We start from the raw sequence: 19,171 nt of genomic DNA on the forward strand, positions 1-19,171 counted from the left end.
AAACTGGGTCCCATAGAACATTTCTATCCAGTCGTGTTTTCTTAGATTTAGTGAAAAATGTGGCAGAGGAGGGCTTGGCAAGGCTGGGTGCAGCCGTGCACATCATCCTGTGCTGGGTGCCCCTGTGGGAGGATGCACAGCAAGGACCTGCTGAAGGACTCGCTGCCACCTGTGCTGCGCTTCCACGGGCACCCAGCCCACCCAAGGACTGACCAGGTGTCCAGCACAAAGCACTCACACAGCACCTTAGATGGCCTTAGATGAGTATGTGAGGCATCTTAATTCAAGCGTTTATCTGCCACAGAGAAAGCACATTTCTTTTTTTTGCAGAACTACAGCACTGTTGAGTAGGAGACATCCACGTGGGGCTCTGGCTGGCACGGCAAAACTCACGGGAGGCTGAGCCTGGTGCCAAGCACCTCTCTGAGTGCCCTGGATGATAGAGCTGGAGCTGCATCATTCCCATTGCAGCACCCTGTTTCCCACCTCCCACCCTCAACTGGATGTGACCCAGGACCTGGTGTCCCTCCATCCCACAACCTGCACAGCCTCCTGCCTCTGCATCCTGAAATCCCACCCTTTCCTGCATCCTCCTTGGCTGGGTGCTGTTTCTTGCCCCACACTTAGAAAACTCTTTGGAGCTGGGCCATGTTTTCTGACTGTATATAAGCAAGAGAACACTATAAATACTTCTATTACAACCAGTTGTTCTTTTCTGAAGCAGAATCTCTAAAAACTGCAGCACTTCCCATCATAAGACAATCTAGGGATATAGGAGAGACAGAGTTTGTTAAAAAAGGGAATATATTTTATATTAAGAGATTTTTAACAGCAGTAATAATTGGTCTTATTGAAAACTACCTCTTTCCCAAACACTGTGCCAGTCTCAGGACAAGTGCAGCCCCCTCAGTGCCATTGAGATGTGGGGTTCCAAGTATGGTGGAGGAATAAAGAAAAGGAATTTTTACTGTTAGCCTAGCAATTTCATTACGATCCATTTTTAGTCTTGAGGTTTTTAATTAAAATAAATTCACACCACAGCCAGCAGAGGGAGCATTTAAAACAAAGACTCGCTTGAAAAAGCCCAGCACGTTTCTGAAAACACGCTACAAAACCGAAAGCGTTATTGCGGGAACTGCACCAAAACATACGTGGCAACGCAGCCCCTGACTTGTGAATTCATGCATGGACAAGGCATAAGCCTCATGGGAAAACACTCCTCTTTTTTACAAAAAAAACGCCTCAGCACCTGAGAACCGTTCCTCAGCATGAATCACTTCCAGTCCTTGGCACTTGCCATAAGGAGTTTTTTCAGGCAGTCTCTCTGCCAGTCGGTCAGAGTTTACAAAGAGGTTTTGGGGTGTGGTTATTCGGGTCCCTCTGTGGCCACCCATGCAGGGCTATCACCATCACCTTCTTACACATCTGACTTTGTCCCGGAGGGATGTGTGGAGGCATTACCACATCTCTCAATATCTAGGAAGACCTGTGAGTGCCCCTGGAAATGGTTGCACTTCTCTCAGGGATCATACATGGAGAAGCGGGGTGTTTCTGCTCTAGGGCTGTGGCATTTTTGTTCTTTTAATGGTGCATAAGGCAACTCATCATCAGAAAAAGTTGATTTTTACAGGCCTTGTGCACCCTGCTCCTGACGCCGGGAGGAGGAGGGGGCCTTTCCCAGAGCCCCACTCCAAAGCAGCCCTGATGCTCTCCTCAGGGGCCTGTAGGAGCCAGGGTTACTTGGCAGTAATCATCAGCTGAGCTTTGGGTTATTTTAGCAATCAGATTAATTACCTTTGGCGTTTTTCACCATCCAGCCACACGCTCCACGCTGCATTAGCTGCCGTTGCATCATCTGCTCCAGCGCTGTCATCCCTGCCACGCTAACCTGCTGGGGTTACAAAACCCGTGAGTAAGAAAGGTGCCACAAGGCAGCAGCCTACCTTTAGCTCCAGCTGCTTCTGAGGGTTTTTTTTCCTCCCCACCCCAAAAACATGCTAAAAAGCATGCAAAGGCCCCCGTCAGAAATGCCATCTCACCTCCCTGCCACAGCCAGAGATGAGGGGTCAGGGGCTGTGCCTGGTGCTGAGCCTTCAAAAACTTTGGCATTTCCTTTTGCAGTCCCATGCTGTGTTGCCATTTTACCTGCAGAAGTGGAACAGAGCTTACCAGACTTTCAAAACATCATACCAGTACCTCCCTCAAGGGAGGGAAGGTGCTGTTTGTTATTTCACAGCCACTGCAATGCACTGGAGGCACAGTCCAAGCCTGGTTCAAGCACAAAGAACCAGCTGCTTAGTTCAGGCCTTGTACAATCTGCTCAGTTCTAGGCAAATAATCAGACTAAAATGCTCTTTACGTGAATTTGGGCCCAGGCCTTCTGTTTTGATGAATGTCATCATCTTGATTTCCTGGGCTAGTATCTTCTCGCCTGAGTGAGTTTCCAAGGGTGTATCTGTTGAATCAAAGCCTAAAGAGGTCTGATAACCCGTCACCTTGAGGCAGATGCACGTGCTTACTGACATCAGCCACACATCCCAGCTCTTCGGCCCTTTACTTCAAACTGTAAACCCCAAGTCTAAATTAGTTCTGTGTCACTTTGAAATGCAGCTTTATCCTGAGCAGAGTTTATCCACATCACGGCACCTCTCCTGTGCCTGCCCAGAACAGTATCTCCTGAGCTGTGAAAAGTCGTTTACTGTTTGCATATTAACTCAGCAGAGCCAGCACAGCTGGGTGTTCTTCCTCCTAAAACTTCCTCAACAGACTTGTTTACTAACCTGTAGTCAGTTAAGGGCAGCAGGGTTAACTCAGCACCTCTTTGTTTCTGGTGACAGGAGTCACCAACTTTCACTGAGTCCAAGCAACTCAACTGGACCCAACCTCGGTTTCCAGAGCTAGAGTTGGGAGCAAAGTCAACTATTTTTCGACTTCCAAGTCAATCAGGGCACAGAAGTCATTAGAAGTTAATATGTGCTAGGATCAATAAGGAAATTTTGCAGTCAGTTTTTCCGGAAGAAAAGCATATTAAAGCAGAAGGTGCTTGTTCTGTTAATACTTAATCCTTTCCCTGAGTAACATCTCAGGAGCCAGGGGATCTTTACTGTGTGGGAAGAAAGGCATTTGTGAGGAGAAAGAGAGGTTCAGAAAATCAGCAGAGGCTGGAGATCATCTGGGTTAGGCTTTCATGCCTCCACTGGCCTCAGCAGTCGCAAAATTCGCCTGGGCAGGGGCGGCTGTTGACTCCCAGGCGGGGCTGTGGGGAATTCCACCGCCTGTGTCACTTCTCCTTTCCCTCCTGAAGGGCACCTGGGCCTGTGCCAGCTCTTCAAAAACAGCGAGACAAAACAATGAGGGCATTTCCTCATTTCAGCTTGCAGAAAGGGATTGTGAATTCTATCCAAACAGCTAGTTTGCCTGGAGATTCCCTCTTTTGCTGGAGCAGGAGCTGGAGCAGCCCAAGGCCAGGATTCATGGCCAGCCCAGTGCTCAGCTTCATGCCTGTAACTTCAGCTATAAGATTTCTATAGCCTGCCTGTGCAAGACATGGCACAACCTGCCAGCTCACCAGAATGTCACCAATGTTTGTTCAAGGCAAGGATTTTAGCACACAAACACCCTGTGGTGATCTGGCTTTTGCAGTAACTGAGCAGGTTTGTTCTTCTCTTCCTTGATGGTGTCCTACAGCACCCAGGCTGCTGCACACGTGGGGAGTCCTCTGAGAATATTATACTCTTCACAAAAACGGAGGGGCTTAGCTCTTTAGTAAAGAAGATTGACAGATTGGCATTTTAGGACCTTAACCACAGTCTGCTGCAGCCAACAAAGACAGATGTTGTCCTGAGGGGCTGTGGGCCCATGGCTGATGCATCAGGAGCCCCGAGACCCCATCAACAGGTTGCCATAAGGTCCTATGAACACCCAGCATTTCTTGAGCTTTGTCACAGTGGGGTTTGAATAGGGATAAACTAACTTAAACAAGACTTTTAATAAAAATTTCTTCCCTCCCATTCATAGGGTTTTTTTTGTCTAGTGTGCTGGTGAGGCAGCCTCTGACACCAGAGCAAGGAGAACAGCAGCTGGAACAAACCAACCTGCCATAAATGATATTTTACTATAGTCTTTCAAGTAGGCAAACTGCAACACAGGTAGATAAGGTAAAAACTTTCAGACTTAAATAAATTAATCAGCCAAGGAAAGGCACACACAGCACTGCTGCCTCTTCTCTGTCCCATCACTCAGCTTGTTTCCTGTTCCCTGAAATGTTTATAAAGAAATGACCCAGTGTGGTTTCAGTGAAGAGTCTTTCAAATATTAAACGAGTCTGTTGCTCATAGTAATAAGGAAGGAGGTTGGCCAAAACTCCCTGCCTGTTTTCTGACTCAGCCTGAACTGCCGTGCCCCCTGCAGCCACTGTCAGCAGGAGGCGTGCAACCTTCTTACGAAGCCATGAAAAACAAACCTTGGGAAACATTAGGAACTAGTGCAAATCAGGATCGTTTTGCTCTTCAGCAAAGGTGTGGAAATTTCACCAGCCAAAAAAACATTTTCTGCCAATCAAGGGAAAGAGTACTTTCAGGTGCTTTCTGAAGTTTTGTGCAGAAAGTTTCATTGTTTTCTCTCTGATCCACCCAGACTAACATTCATTAAGTGAAATGAGTCCAGCTGGGCAAAGTTTTATACACTGTTTTACAACCCTTATCAGTTCTACCAAGAAAAGGTAAAATGCTGCAATCGAACAACTTCCAGTCAGAGATATCACCACTCCTGGCACCACCATCCTTAAAAACTATTTCCTTCCACTTCATACGTGGAATTTCTGCATATTTATTATTGTTGGGACTTAATGCATAGGATTTAACAGGTTTGCATGCAGCATAGTATGCAGGGCTGGAAATGCAGGCCCTGGCTAATTAAAAAGTCACCTTTTTGCAGACAGATCTGTTGTAACTTTGCAGAGGTGGCTGCCTATCTGTTCTTCTTCACCTAACTGGAGATGCAGATGTGTCACCACAGAGCTTAACTTCTCCAGATTCATCTTTCTTTGTTATCCACTTATTTCTCCTGCATGTACCTCTTTGTGCTTTAGACATTTGTTTTCCAGGGAAGCACTTTCTTGGTGGCAACCACAGGTAGAGAGAAGGTTTAAACTGAGGGTGACAGGGATTTCTGCCAGGTCTTACCAATAAACTGGCAGGGGCACTCTTGCAATGGTATGTACCTACCAGAAGTTGAGAGATGTATTTTTGAAGTGGTTTGTGAGCAATTCATATGACTCTTTCTCTCTCTCTCTCTGTCTCCGTCTAAATATACACATTATACATATATGTAAAATATACATTCTGTTCTCACCACAAAGGTGGCCATAAAGCTCCATAGCTTTAGAGGCATTAGCACTAGGCATTCTAGGAATCTCAGTCTTGCTGATAAAGCAAGTAACCTGGGTTTGCTTGGTTAATATCATCCCAGTCTTTTTTAATCCTTTTATTTATTTTTTTCCCTCAGAAGTATTTTCACAGGGAAATAACTGTAGGAATTTGAGTGCTGAGTTGAAGAGCAGTGCATTTCCTGGCTTTCCAACTTACTGTAACTGCATCCTGTGTAAGAATTTTGCTTTTTTTGATAATTTATTTTAACTTGGGAATGAAGAGGAAGGGACATTTGCACTTCCCAGGGGCTTATCACCAGTGTGGCTCACAAGCCCATGCTCCCTGCTGAGAACTGTAGATGTGTGGTAAGAAGGATCTGTCCAGATCCCTATCACCTGAGCTTCCCCTCTGTGCTTTTCATCACGGTTGAAGACAACTTTGTTTACATGCAGTAATTTCCATGGCTCACTAAGCCAAACACTTGGTTATGTAAAAACATTATCTAACAACATTGGCTAGGCATCCGCAAACATTTTGCAGCTTGAATCATGTTTGCTCAATTCAAGTTCAAATTCAGACCAAGTTCACCAAGAAAAGTCAGGTGAGGTTTTCCAGTATGGTGACACCTTCCTTTTCTTTCCTTAGGCAGTAGGCATGCAACTTGCTCATTCCAATTAATGTAGTCTTTTGAGAAAAATAAAATCCATATATGAAATCTGATAGTGCAGGTAGATCTGCAGTGATTAACAATATGAAGAACAACATTGTCAAGTATATAGTGATATTTTGTGGTATGTTTGCTACAGCTAATGCTTTTAATTGCATTTTCCCATTTAATTCTAGTAGCCAAAGGCTCAGTGCACAAGGCAAATAAAAGACAGGATAATTGGCTTGCCCAAGTGCCTTTTTTCAACATAAATCAGGCAGACAGTAAATATGAGTTGAGCAAGGAGATCACAGTGTTGTGGTTTAATTCACTCAAGATTTTGCCAAAATTAATGTTATACTGCAGGATGGAAAAACAGGCCTGGAAAATGCGCTGAGAATGTCAGGAGGGACTGGAGCCACAGTAACCCCCTTCCACATGAACATTTCACACAAGTGTGAGAAAGCTTGTAAGCAAACTGATCAGGGAGGAGTAGGATCAGGGAGAGCACTTTTCTGTTCCCTACGTTTGTCTGAAGGTGCACGACTAAAAGATCCTTCTGTACTTACAGGTGTAATTAGCAAAACACCTTGCTACAAACCAAACAGCAGTCACAGATTTTACCATCCATGCCCAGCTGTTGTTTTTTTAAGTCCATGAACTATTGCACCGTTTTGACTGGTGCTAGACAGCAGTTTGTACGTACCTAGGGAGCTGCAAGGTAACAATTTGACTATAAACCCTCTAAGGCTAAGATTATTTTTATGGGCTTAGACAAATACCCAAATACATTACCAGAGGTTTGCTTTTAAATCCATCAGAGTTGCAAGGTGAAAGGAGTAAAAAGTACTTTTCCTCGAGTTTTAAGACAAGATTCTTTTTCTCCTGTTTGACCTACAAGTCCAGCCAGAGTAAATAACTTTAAAACATTGTGCTAATGTTAATGAAGCAGAGGAATTTGCTCATCTGTCCGAGTTCTATGTGCTTTTTGTTTGAAGACAGAATAAATAGATATTCCTACTTAGTGACACTACAGAGCCTGCAGTTTCTTTGGAGAAAGCCTGGTTCTCCAGGGCTTTGCATGGCAGCAGCTGAAATACAGCTGGACAAGTTCCCTGCTAGCATTATCTGAAATATTTCTATTAACTTTGAGAGAGTTTCACCTCTTAATGCCAGTAGAGAGTTGACTCTTCTGTATGCGCGTTACGTTCTGTGTTCCAAAAATTTGGCAGCTCTTCACCAGCTTTTTTTAAGCATCTTTACTAACTTTGAAGAAAACATGCATGTATTTGGCTTCTGCACAGATTATTTGGCCATCTAACCTAACAAAACACTACAGTGGAGCTGTCAATCACATCCAGTTTTGGAAAGCCATGCAGTGTTGAGTACAGTATTTCCAGGCATTGAGCCATAAAACAAGCCTCTTCCTGCTGCAGTTCATTTGGCTTTTGCTATCAACTGAAATGAGGGCAGGACTGCATCCAACACATGGTCCCAAAGACACTTGCATATATTTCAAATCCCAAAAATCAGCTGTAAAAACAAAACATTTGTGGAAACTCCAATGAGGCAGCAAACTGCCAAAAATTCTATTCTCTGTGTACGTGGAGTTGTTTTTTCATCCAGGACAAGGATAGTTGAGTGCTGGTTCAAGGGAAACAGTGGGAGCAGGCAGTTGAGCGACAGGGCTGTCCCCATTCAGCATCAACAAGCCATTAACATGACTTTCCTTTAGTGTAAGGTCACACTCTTAACATTGCAGTGCTTGTTCCAAGAAATCCCTCATTACATTACTGAAGAGCAGCTCCTGAAAGGGCAGGACATTTCTCCCTGGCTTGACTATAATCCCATTAGCTGGGTGAGTCTCGGAGCACAAATTGTGCCTCTGCAATAGTTCAGCGATTTCTGCCAGGGTCCTCTGTGCAGCCGAGTGTCAGGGCATTAAACTGCCAACATCTTGAGTGCAGAGGTCTGTAAGCACCTTTAGAGTCTATAAGAGTCTATAAGCATCTTTACACACTTGTATATTTACTTTACAATCTTTAGGTCAGATCACTGTTACTGCGAGTGCTTCTTTACAGTCAAAAAAATGGTGGTTTAAGGGATGCAAGCCAGATGTTCCATATTTGTCCAGTGTCAGTGATTTCATAACACTTAGCTTGCAAGTCATGACTAGATTATTTCAGCAGTCAAGGGCACAGCCCAAGCATCAAGCTGTGTTCCCTCTGCTCGGTGCACTCACAACTCTGAACTGAGTCACAGGAATGTTACATTACCATGACTAGGAAGAATAGCTTCAGAAATATATATTTTGCCTTTTGAATACTGGATTTCACAAACAGGTAACACATACCTTAAAATGCTCCTTGGGGCACAAAAGTTGAGTCTCTGGAAGCATTCAGCTTTGTGCTGGTGAACAAGTGGAGTGTGTTGCTGACCAAGGGCTGACCTTTTTGCTGATGTCAGGATAAAGCACAGCTCCTTCTGCAGTTGTACAAATTAAGAAGCATCGATACTGTTAGATTAATTTGTAGCATCTTAAGCTGAACACAACCTAAGGCCTTTATATTTACTTGAGCTGATGCTTCCCACACCTGACACTTCTGTTGAGAAGATACATAACTTACCCCAGATCAAACAAGACTTATACCCTGCTCACTTTCTCTTACCTTTACAAGACTTCTGCACGGTACTGTAACCACTGAGACTCCACCAGAGCAGATATCAGGTGAGAAACTTTGGAAGCCAGACTGGACATTATGCCTTCTACCTACATGACTCTGAGGGAAAAAAAAAAAAAAAAAAAAGGGTGAATAGAAGAGATTTTAAAAGAACTGCAGAGTCTGCAGGTCAGTGTAAACAGACATTAAACACATATCGGGCCCCTGGCTCCAGGCTATCAGAAATAGCAAAGGAACCTGATGGGAATTTTGGAGAGCTATGTGCTTATCAAATAGTGAATTGCATTTGCTTGAATAATATTTTGCCTATATTAAGAAACTTTAATACTGAGTATCTTACATGGAAAACAGACCCCTGGCTCAACCACAGCAGTGCTCCATCTAAGGAAGAATGTCGTCCCACAGTATTTAAAGCACAATAAACAGAATTTTGCTAAATGCAGCAAAACCCAGGATTATCATATGGTGGTAGGAATTACAGAGATTGTGTGCAGGTATTCAAATATATGTATATTTAGGTATGCATTAGTGTGCATTCATTCATACACCTCTATTTCTATGCAGACATGGAGATTTTAAGTCTGGAGCAGCACCATGTACATGGATTATCTGATTAGTAGAGATTTTAAGCAGTCTGTTTCTCATTACATTCCTTCCTTGTGCAAAAAAAACCAACAGAGGTTTGTCAAGGCATCAATAATTCAGCCTGAAAAACCAATTCTCACAGAGTGCTCTTCAGGCATGAATTCTTCTTAATCTGCCTATGGTTGAGACGGGTGCCGAGATCTCTTCCACCTCATGGTCCCCTTGAAGACAGGGACACACTGTGGCAGAAAAGTTGCATGATTTGGCTAAGTCAGAGAAGAAGTCCAACAAAGATCCCAGTGTAGCTCTCAGGAGCTCTGGGCTGGCAGGACTCTCCCCAGACCCCCTATCTCCATCAGTTTGATGCCGTGTTTTACTGTCTACAGCAACACCACCTCGTAGAAATAGGTGAATTATTAAGCATTGATTAATAAATGTATGCTTTTTAAAGAAAACAAAATTATGCTTCTAGGCCTAAAAACTGAAATGAGAGGTTCAGAGCTCAGAAAAAGGCAAAAGCAAGGGAAGGGAACACCAGATGGTTTATCTTCAGAGCTCTGAGGACCTGGCAGCCTGTTGCTCCAGGGAGGATGCAGCCATTCAGCCTTCAGCCAGATCTAACCATGAAGGTCAGAGGGAATTAGGGAATTTTTTCCTCTCTCCATGCACTCCATCATGAGCCGTGACAAGAGCTGTCAGACTCTGGAGGCTCTCCTCATACAACACATTATTCACCTGGACTGGCTCCAAGGAGGCAATGGACAGAACCAATAACTCACAAACTTCTTTCTAGTGGGATGTAGGCAAGCACCAGCAGCTCAAATGTCAGCCTGAAGACACAGCTCCAGCTCCTCATATGCTTGCAAGTCATGCCTTCATGTAGAGCATCACTGAACCATGTTGCTCATGTACAAATCTCTGGAGGTAGAACTGTTATGTGGCTGTGAGGATCAGACACAGCCTCAGTGAGACAGACAGCAAAGCAGAGGAAAAAATGAGGAATGCAATTTACCCTTCAGGGGCTTGTTTTGATTTCCAAAGTGCAAATGAAGCAGAAGTTATTGCTTTTTCCTACAAATCTTGCCTCAGGAACATTTATAAAATTCTGGGGACTTCCTGTATTGCATTTTAAAAGCCGTAATCCAAAGCCCCTGCAGTCAGCTGGCTGGCAGTATTACCTCTCCCTGATTGAAGCAGAGGCCTTCAAAAGGAGAAAAGAGGCTGTGAAACCTGTTCCGATGTGCAACAGGTACTTTTCTGAGTAAGGCAGTAGTGCCCCTGTGAATTCACTGCCTCTAACCTTCAAAAAGATTCCAAGCCGAAGAAAACTGATTCACTTTTAACACAAAGAAACATAAAAACCAAAGCAACTTGTTGGGTGGTTGCTTCAGATTCTCCCAGCTCTTTTTCTCTGCAGCAGATTCAAGTTAAAATTCTCAAAGGCAACAGAATCAACCTGATTTCTGCAACTCGCCTGTTGCTCTCATTCTTTCTGCAACGCTGATTGTGATGGTGGGGATGAGAGACTGGCATCAGGGAGAGGCTTAGCAGAGACAGAGCACTGCTAATCAACACTGGGACTGAAATCAGGGCTTGCATCTACATTGGTCCTGTTTAACTAGGAGCCTGTTCCTACTTTGCACGGGGGCAGGAAAGTAGGCAATTTTTTGGCAGAGAGAAGGAAATTCCCCTGTTTGCTTAACTAAATGAAGCAACAAAACTCACCCCAGGAGCTGAGGCCCTGGGAATACTGGGATTTGACTCATGTCTTTCAAAACTAGAGGGTGGCTCATTTGCAGGCAGGAAGCAGGGCTTGGAAGGGGAGTTTTTACAGACAATGTGCTCAGATCTGCTTTCCTTCCTACCAAAACTTCCCTGCTCATCAACTAACAACTCCTGCTGCTGTAGTGCTCTTCCAGGCTCCGAGCCCAGCCCTTCCCTTGCCCTCCCTGCCTATTCAGATACCTTGGTTAACCCAAGGATGTTGAACTCTCTGGAGGAAACTTCAAAGGGTTTACTGCATTGTCCTGCTAATGATTTGTAAGCACATTATCTGCAATCACAGTAGGCATATATAGCCATGTCACAACCCAAGATATACACATGAAAACAAACAGATTATTACTAGAAGCACCATTTTTCTGTTTATAATTTTCAGGCTAGATATGTAAGCATAGATACAATATACACATGCTTATACAATGGACATATATCAGCCAGGCACTTTCAGTATCCATCTGATTTGCCATACCCATACACATTAGTTGTAAGCAATGTGCGTAATTCTTTCCCAAATAGTTTCACTTACTCTGAATGCAGACACAGGGGGCAAATCTAAGATTTCTGCAGGCAGGGCAGGTGGGGAGAGCTGCTGTGCATCTTCAGCTACATCCTGAAACAACCCTGGAGAAAATTTATGAGCAAAGAAAGTGGATATGACAACAAAAAACAGGCTATATATGGAATGCTTTACGTATCTCTAACTTCCACCCTCTGAATGTTTTGTGAAGATGAGGAAATTGCTGTTTAAGGTGCAAAAAAAGGGCCCTCTAAAAGAACGTCCTTTGCTCATAGACAGTTCATCAGTTTTAACTGATACAAAATTAGAAACAGCATCTCTTGTGACAGAGAGATAGTGGTGGCAAATGTGTCTTAAGAAGATATAGTGAAGAAAAGGAAACATAGTTCTGTACAGAGCTGAGTACTCTTTGGGTGTTCACTCCCAACATCTCCATTGTGCTTTTTCATCTTGGCCAGTCCTGATGGAGGCAGCCCTGATAACCCTTCTGTTTAGATTTTTGATAGCAACTCATTGTTTTCTGCTATCCTGTAATTTAAATAAAATCTGTATATCCATCAGCAATCAGCAGAACAGTAGCACTGGCAAACAAGGTGGGCTCTATAGCAGTTTCACTGCTCAAATTAAGGTTGCAATTTCATGCCCCATTCTCCTATTTCAGCTGATAACTGAGTTCAAAGACCCATGTTTCCTAGTTCAGGAGCTGACCTGCAGTGTCAAAAATCTATTTAAAATTCACATCTGCCTCCAGATATTCACAGCTATGCCATGAGGTCTCCAACTCCACTTTCCACTAAATATGTTAGAGGGAAGAAGGGCCTGTGTTTCCCTAAATAAGGCAAATCTCCTTTACACTGCTGGGCACTGGCAGGAAGTAACATCAGTGTATTTTAAAGCTGGTTTGGAAGCCATGGTAGAAGGAGGTATGTGGATGACTGATCCATCACCTCCACCCTTTCATTAAAGCAGAGCTCAGGCCACAGCCTTGGATGAAGGCTTCTCTCCTTGCACTACCTTGTTCCTTAAATACACCAGCAAAACTCTTTGTGTCACTCCATCATAAACCAGACTTGGGAACTGAAGAAGATTTCCTTCAAACCTGGTGGAAGAGATGCTGGGAGCTGTAAACTGATATTGCCATTGCGATCGTCAACCCACCGTGTTGGAGAAGCTGTTGGTGATGTCTCTGCAGCTGTGTCTGACCAACTCCTCACTTGGTGAGAGACCTCCCAGAAGGGCACTACAGCATGTCCTAGTGCCTGTGAGGCACCTTCAGACGTAGCTGGTTGCATCAGCAGAACATGGGTTCAGCTGAGGCTTGGATTAAAAACATCCTTCATGGTAAAGAAGTGCTAAACATAAAACTGCTGGTAACAAAGAAAACGAAAGCAAAATACACCAAAAAATCCTCCCAAAGGAAATCAGTATTGTGTTTCTTGTAAATAGTAGTTCTTTTCCAAAAGGAGTGTTTCATAGCGGCTAAGCATTAGTCAGACCTTTCCCACTAATCTCTTTGACAGGTTAGTTTCAGCAGCCTGAGAATACTCTATAAAAATCTGTAACAGAGGTAAATAGAAAGCCATTCCCTGGGACTTTTTTTTTCTCATCAGTTTCAACTCAAAAGAAAACCTGGAGGTGAGCTATATTCAACCTTTGCACTGACAAAAGAGATGCTCAGTAGCTAAGGCTGATGCTGGATGGGCAGCTGAACTCATCTCACAGCCAGGGAAGGGACCTCTTCACCCCAGCACTGGCTCCCACCTCTCCTTGTGTTGCCCTGGGCTTGCTGAGCTCTTCACTGAACCAGTCCTCATAGCCAGCCCAGAAAATAACTATCTGGCTTTTTGCTGGGTTAAGGAGCTGTTCTGGCTCTGTTGAGCACCAGAGCTGATGCAAAGCAAACAGCAAGATCATGGGGCCAGGAACAAGAGGGAAGGAGCAAAGAGCAGAGCTTTTTTTCTTGTTGTTTTTTATTATTATTATTTCTTCTTCAATCTAGCACCTCACTGCATGTCATAATAAATGTCATCATAAGCACCATTCACCATTTGTGCTTTGTATATGTACATGGGTATCACATCCCACCCCTACCACTGACCAGCTGCAGCTGGTTGTGAGGTGCAGTTGTTACTTTGATGCTCCATCACAGGTGTTTTTCTTTCTCAAAAGTGCATCTGCAACATTAAGATTCACTTTTTTAAATTAAGCCCTTAAGTCACTCTGTTTTGCATGAGACCACTCGATTTCACTGCTACTGTCTGCCACCAGAGCCCTCTGGGTTGGGAATGGCTCCCTGCAGAGAGGAATGCTGTTAGGTAGTGATATTTCTTCTCTAGGTGATTAAGGATCTAATTGTCCCAAATATATTACCAGACTGTAGGCCTTATGGAAGCCAAGGAAATCAAGTTCAGCTGCCTCCAAAAGTCATAGAAAAAAGTCATATTTTAAGCCAAGGCAAGCCCCTGGGTAAGTTTTAATTAAGTCAGTCATGGAGGTGTTTTACAATCTAACTGTGCTGAAGAACTATTTTACTGGCTGACTGCAGTCATTAATTATTTTTCAAGTGCCTTTTGGCAATAATTCCTCCTAGTTATAAAGAAATTAATTTGTGCTTAATTTTTCCAGGTAAACATCTCTTGCAACATTTCAATTTTTTTCTTATCCCCACCTCTACACAAATCCTTAGGCAGCTTAAACAGTTATATACTCACAATCCAAAATTAGCCAGGGGACCAAAGAAGTGCAACGTTTTTACCCAGTCGGGTAGTCTTGACATGCAACGTAGGCTTCAAGCTGTGCTTCTCCATATCCATCTATTTATGTGCATGTATCTTTAATAAGGCCACAAATATCCTCCACAGCCTTCTCCGTGGCAATCTCATGCACTGATGCTGCCAACACATGTTTTCAACACTCATCAGTAAGAAGTTTTGAAATGGTTTTACTCTTGCGAAACATTTTACAGGCAAGTCTGGATTCCTCTAATATCTGGGTTTATGTCTGAACCTCCATGACCTGCCTTCGCTGCATTTCCAATCTTTCCTCCTTCACTGTAAAATCTGATTTTTTTCTACTCCTTATGACATCTAAAAACCTTTATAAACTCTGGGAGCTGGGCCTTAAAAATCCTCCAGACCCTTGCACACGTGTTTCTTCATGTAGCCTCTGCCTCCCATCTCTTCTTTTCCCCAGTTCAGGAATCATGCGTAGGCTAAGGTGAGGGCAGCATCCAAGGAGCTTGTATTTCCAGCTACAGAAAGCCCAACAACCCTAAAAATCCACTCAGAAGCACCATCTGACATTACAGGGATTCCTAAATCCTGTGCACTGTGGTCTGAGGAGGCACCTGGGATAAAGAAGGATGCGACTTTGAAAGGACTCAAAGCACCTCTGTGAAGGCTCTTTCCTTGTAAGTGTTGACATCTTACATTTTGTTTTCATGTGGACTTTATCTGCATTCACTGAATAAACTTTTTAGTTAATAAATTACTTAACAACTCTGTGTGACTAGAGTAGTAGTTAATCTGCTGATATTGTTGTGGTTTCAAATAAGAGTAATGACTGAACAAAGTTGAATACACAAGTTGGGAATGTTTTGCTGGCTGAGATATGAAAAAGTCTCCAGGGTTTGTTTTGTGGACTACTCCTGTATGAACTCACATCTCAGTGCTAGCTAAAAAATAATGAGGCAAAACCAGTGTTCTGGGTTTTTCAGATGGAGGTACTGGGGTGTGTATAGCAATCATTGTCATTGTCACAGCTCTAAACCACTGATTTTTTTTAAAAATGCTATGTGTCCACTCTAAGTCTTTTTACATTAGCTATTTATTGTCAGGAATCTGATCTAACTTCCTTCCCAAGTAAATAAGGAAATCCTGCTTTCAAGAGGCTGGGGAAGAGTTTGTTGTATATTTTTATTCCCAGACCCTCAAGTCCTTGTTTTGCAAATTGATGTCAGCTTGAGTTTAACTTGGAAAACTGGAGTGAGGAAAAGCAAAAACTGAGCCCCAAGAGTAAATATACTGCAGCTCAGTGAAGTACACTGCACTTTACTTTTAGTTAAATATTGCTATAGTTATAAATGTGTTTTTTTTCTTCCAGATCAATATTACACAACTTTGGAGTAGGAATGATGAAACTAAAATGCATATTGACCCAGGACACAGCTTCACTTTCTTTTCCTCCTCAAGCTCTTTCTGTTTACTGAGTTTCAGTGCCATACAAGCCCAAGAAAATACCTTGCACCTGGCAAAATTTGCCATCTCTAAACAATGCCAGACCAACTCAGGCTCTGTCCCTGTGGCACTCTGGCCACAGAGCTGTTTTAACACTCTGTTTGCCAGTAACTATGGGGAACTTCTGCTCCCCACTATATAACTTTTCAGGACAGAAGGAAAATGCCTTTGCTGTTCGTGTTACTGAAAATACAAACTGAGCACTGAAGATCCAGGTACACAGAAAGGTAGCTCTGTAACTCCATTATAATGTTTACATGACATTTATGCAATTCCTTCTATAACATAGAAGCATGAGCACTTTTTTATCACCATCATGATATCATTGGCATGTTCACTGAGGCAAATGTTTCCTTTTAGCTTTGCTTCAAGTAATTGATAACCCAGCAATCTGCACAAGTAATTCAAGTTCTGCCAGTCTTGCGCCAACTTCACTGCCACATTTCCTGCTCACCAGCCTGTGAAGTTTCCCTCTAATCCTCTGGATAGACTTGTCTAGCCCTGACCAACCTGGGTCATCCCTGAGCTCTCCCAGCTCCTCTGAGTTCACAGCTCTTAATCTGAAAAAACCCCACATCAACCACAATTGAGATGGTGCAGCTACCACCACACTGAAGGATTTAAAAGAGTGTTTCCTGAGTGGGAATCACTACACCCCACACCCAGAAATTCCTCCACATCCCTCACTCAGGGCTAAATAGCTGGATATTCATGGCCAGGTTCATTTCATGTTTATCACCTATTTTTTATACTAATCACTCAGCTTGGAAGACTGAGCAGATGAGTCTTTCCAGCTACTGGCATGAAGGCTTTCAATAGGCATAAAATAAATGGTAGAAAAACCTTTATGTCTTGCAATAAGTATCTAGCTTAGAGTGTACAGCACCTTAGGAGTCATCCAGGAGCCAGATCCACATGCTACAGATCAGAGAAGCCCATAGGCCTTCCCAGTGTCTGTGTCAGGGCTAATGCCAAGATCAGTATTTGCAGCACCCAATTCACCTGCCAACAAAATCACTCCACAGAAGAAAGCAGCCATCCAGCACTCCCAAATCCTCCACAGCAGTAGGACACAGAGCAAATAAACCCAGGAAGTGTGCACACAGCAGTGGATCACCCTCTGTGATGTGATGCTCTTGCCATAGACACATACATGGAGTAGGTACAAACCAACCTACTCCCCGTGGTCATTAGTATTATCTTCATGATGGGTGTGCTGTTAGAAATACAAAAACAAATCCACACGTACTCAATATGGATTTTAAAAGTTGCAGACCAAGCCAAAACAAGACTGCAGAAAAACAGATTCTGTTGGACAGAGCTGAGTATTTAACCTCACTCCATGTTTTTTCAATCACAAGAGAGAAAACAGTCCATCCAATTAATATAATACAAATATATGGTCCAAACAATTGTGACCTTTTTTTTCTAGTTACAGGAACAGTTGTCATTCAAGTAAAAATCACTCCTAGTTGTTTCTCCCCATTTCCTCTGCACCCACAGGATTTTGCTGTCAGGTGGGACAACATCTGAGCAGGAGCCCTGGCTGCAGTGCTGGCAGCACAGGGCAAATGGCAGGTTCTTTCAGCAGGGAAGCAGAAATCTTTTCAGTACTCTACCTACAGCCTCATATGATGCTTTTAATCTGTCCCAGGAGGAAACTGTAGCCCAGGCAAAGACAAATATGTGACAGATGCTTTTCTATAAACAAGCTTCCAAAAAAGTGATTTATTTGCATACATGTCTCAGGCTCTAAGGAAAAAATATGTCTTCCATTTCCAGTGGAGGTTAAAGGCACTCACCTGTGGTAAAGATAATATCACTTCATGCTTCAAGGCTGATTACGTAGCAAGGCTTCGCTTCCTTCTCTTTCTGAAGCATTGCAGGCACAGCAAGGTGTGTTATGGATTTCCTCCCAGCTTCCCCCAGCAGCTGGGGCTGCAATGAACTTGTTTCAATGTTACCACTTTGGTAACGTAACATAGAGAAAAGCTTACAAGTGGCTGTGAACATCTAGTGCTGCAGAAGTCTGGTCATGTCACAAGGTAATAGCCAGATCCAGTCTTGGGATCTGCAGTTGAAATCATCTGCTTCTACCCTAGTGATCTTGAGGGACGTACAGGAAGGTAGAGCCATATAGCCCTTACAATGGGTACATATGTTATTCTAATGATAAAATTATTTCAACTATTCAAAAATGAATTTTGTGAAACTTTTCTTCAACCAAAACAGAAATTTTGAAATGTGAGACTTTCCCATGGGGCTGAAATTCTGAGCTGCAGGACCACACATAACAACTAAAACAATGACGCATAAAACATTTACATTCATTATAGAACATAAGAAGGAATCACGGACCAAGGCACCCCAGTGAAACTGACTGCATTGATTCTCTGAGGAATGTCTATGTGCTTTGCTGGGATGTGCCTGGTGACAATCCCTGGCATTTGGCTTGGCCAGTGACTGTCAGAGCAGGCACCACACACTTCACCAGAACTCCTAGGAAAAGTCAGCATCCGAAAGGTGCTCTTCCCTTTTAAGTCACAGCAACCTAATAAATCAGGTTGGTTGCCCAGGACAGCGTAAAGCACAAGGGTTGAATTTCTAGAGGAGCTGTCAACAAACCTCAAATCCATGGTTAATGATCTCATGAAGGAGTGTACAAATCTGGAGAATACTCCTGCCACTGCTCCTGTTGCACTCAAGAACTGGATTTCTAAGTACCAACTTTTTGTAGAAAGCTAAAGAAGTATTAGTTCTCTTAAAGATGAAGCGTGGTCACCAAGGACAGCATGCTGCTGGAAGTACCCCTATGTAACTGACATGAAAAGGCTTAACATATATGAAGTACATTAACAGGCAAAATATTTTGTCAACTAAAAATGAGAGCTCTAAAGTTACATCTAGAGCCCTAATCTGTGGTGTTATTGGAAATGAGTGTGGCACGTGTATGCACATACATTCCCTGCTCTATTTATCAAATCCACTGCTTGGGGCAGTGAGATATCAGGTCTGAATAAATTAATTACTAGGTGCGTTTTGGGCCAGCTGGACCACTGCTGTTGTTTGTGTTAGCACCATAGGCAAAAATGGCACTACGGATCCTCATTCTGATCCCATGACAGTATAAATCACGACTAACTCATGAATCTGCAATGGTTTGCAACTGACAGTGGACCATGAGGTCTGAATCTGGCGCATGGACCACGAAGGAACAAACAAACCTTGGGAGCCAAGATGTGATCTGTCCTTCACATGTGCAGAGAGGAGGATCACTGAGCAAGCTTAACTCTGTGCTGACTGCCACAAAAACCTCCTTGTTGTGCCTATTATATCAGCAGGCTTGACAGTATGAG

The 19,171-nt window shown here is 43.3% G+C and overlaps 1 long non-coding RNA gene across 2 annotated transcripts; it reads right to left on the reverse strand.

Moving 5' to 3' along the window:
* Positions 1-1,772: 1,772 nt before the first annotated feature.
* Positions 1,773-11,896, reverse strand: LOC127387886 (uncharacterized). Of its 2 annotated transcripts, none has more exons than XR_007890232.1 (5): positions 11,590-11,896; positions 8,685-8,795; positions 8,369-8,499; positions 2,040-2,145; positions 1,773-1,888 (listed from the first exon to the last, which is right to left on the reverse strand). It is a non-coding gene; the product is annotated as an uncharacterized LOC127387886 (long non-coding RNA). The 2 variants fall into 2 exon arrangements; XR_007890231.1 differs by having other exon boundaries at positions 1,773-1,891.
* Between the last annotated feature and the right edge of the window lie 7,275 nt (positions 11,897-19,171).

Source organism: Apus apus, chromosome 8 (genome assembly GCF_020740795.1).
Source record: "Apus apus isolate bApuApu2 chromosome 8, bApuApu2.pri.cur, whole genome shotgun sequence".
NCBI lineage: Eukaryota > Metazoa > Chordata > Aves > Apodiformes > Apodidae > Apus > Apus apus.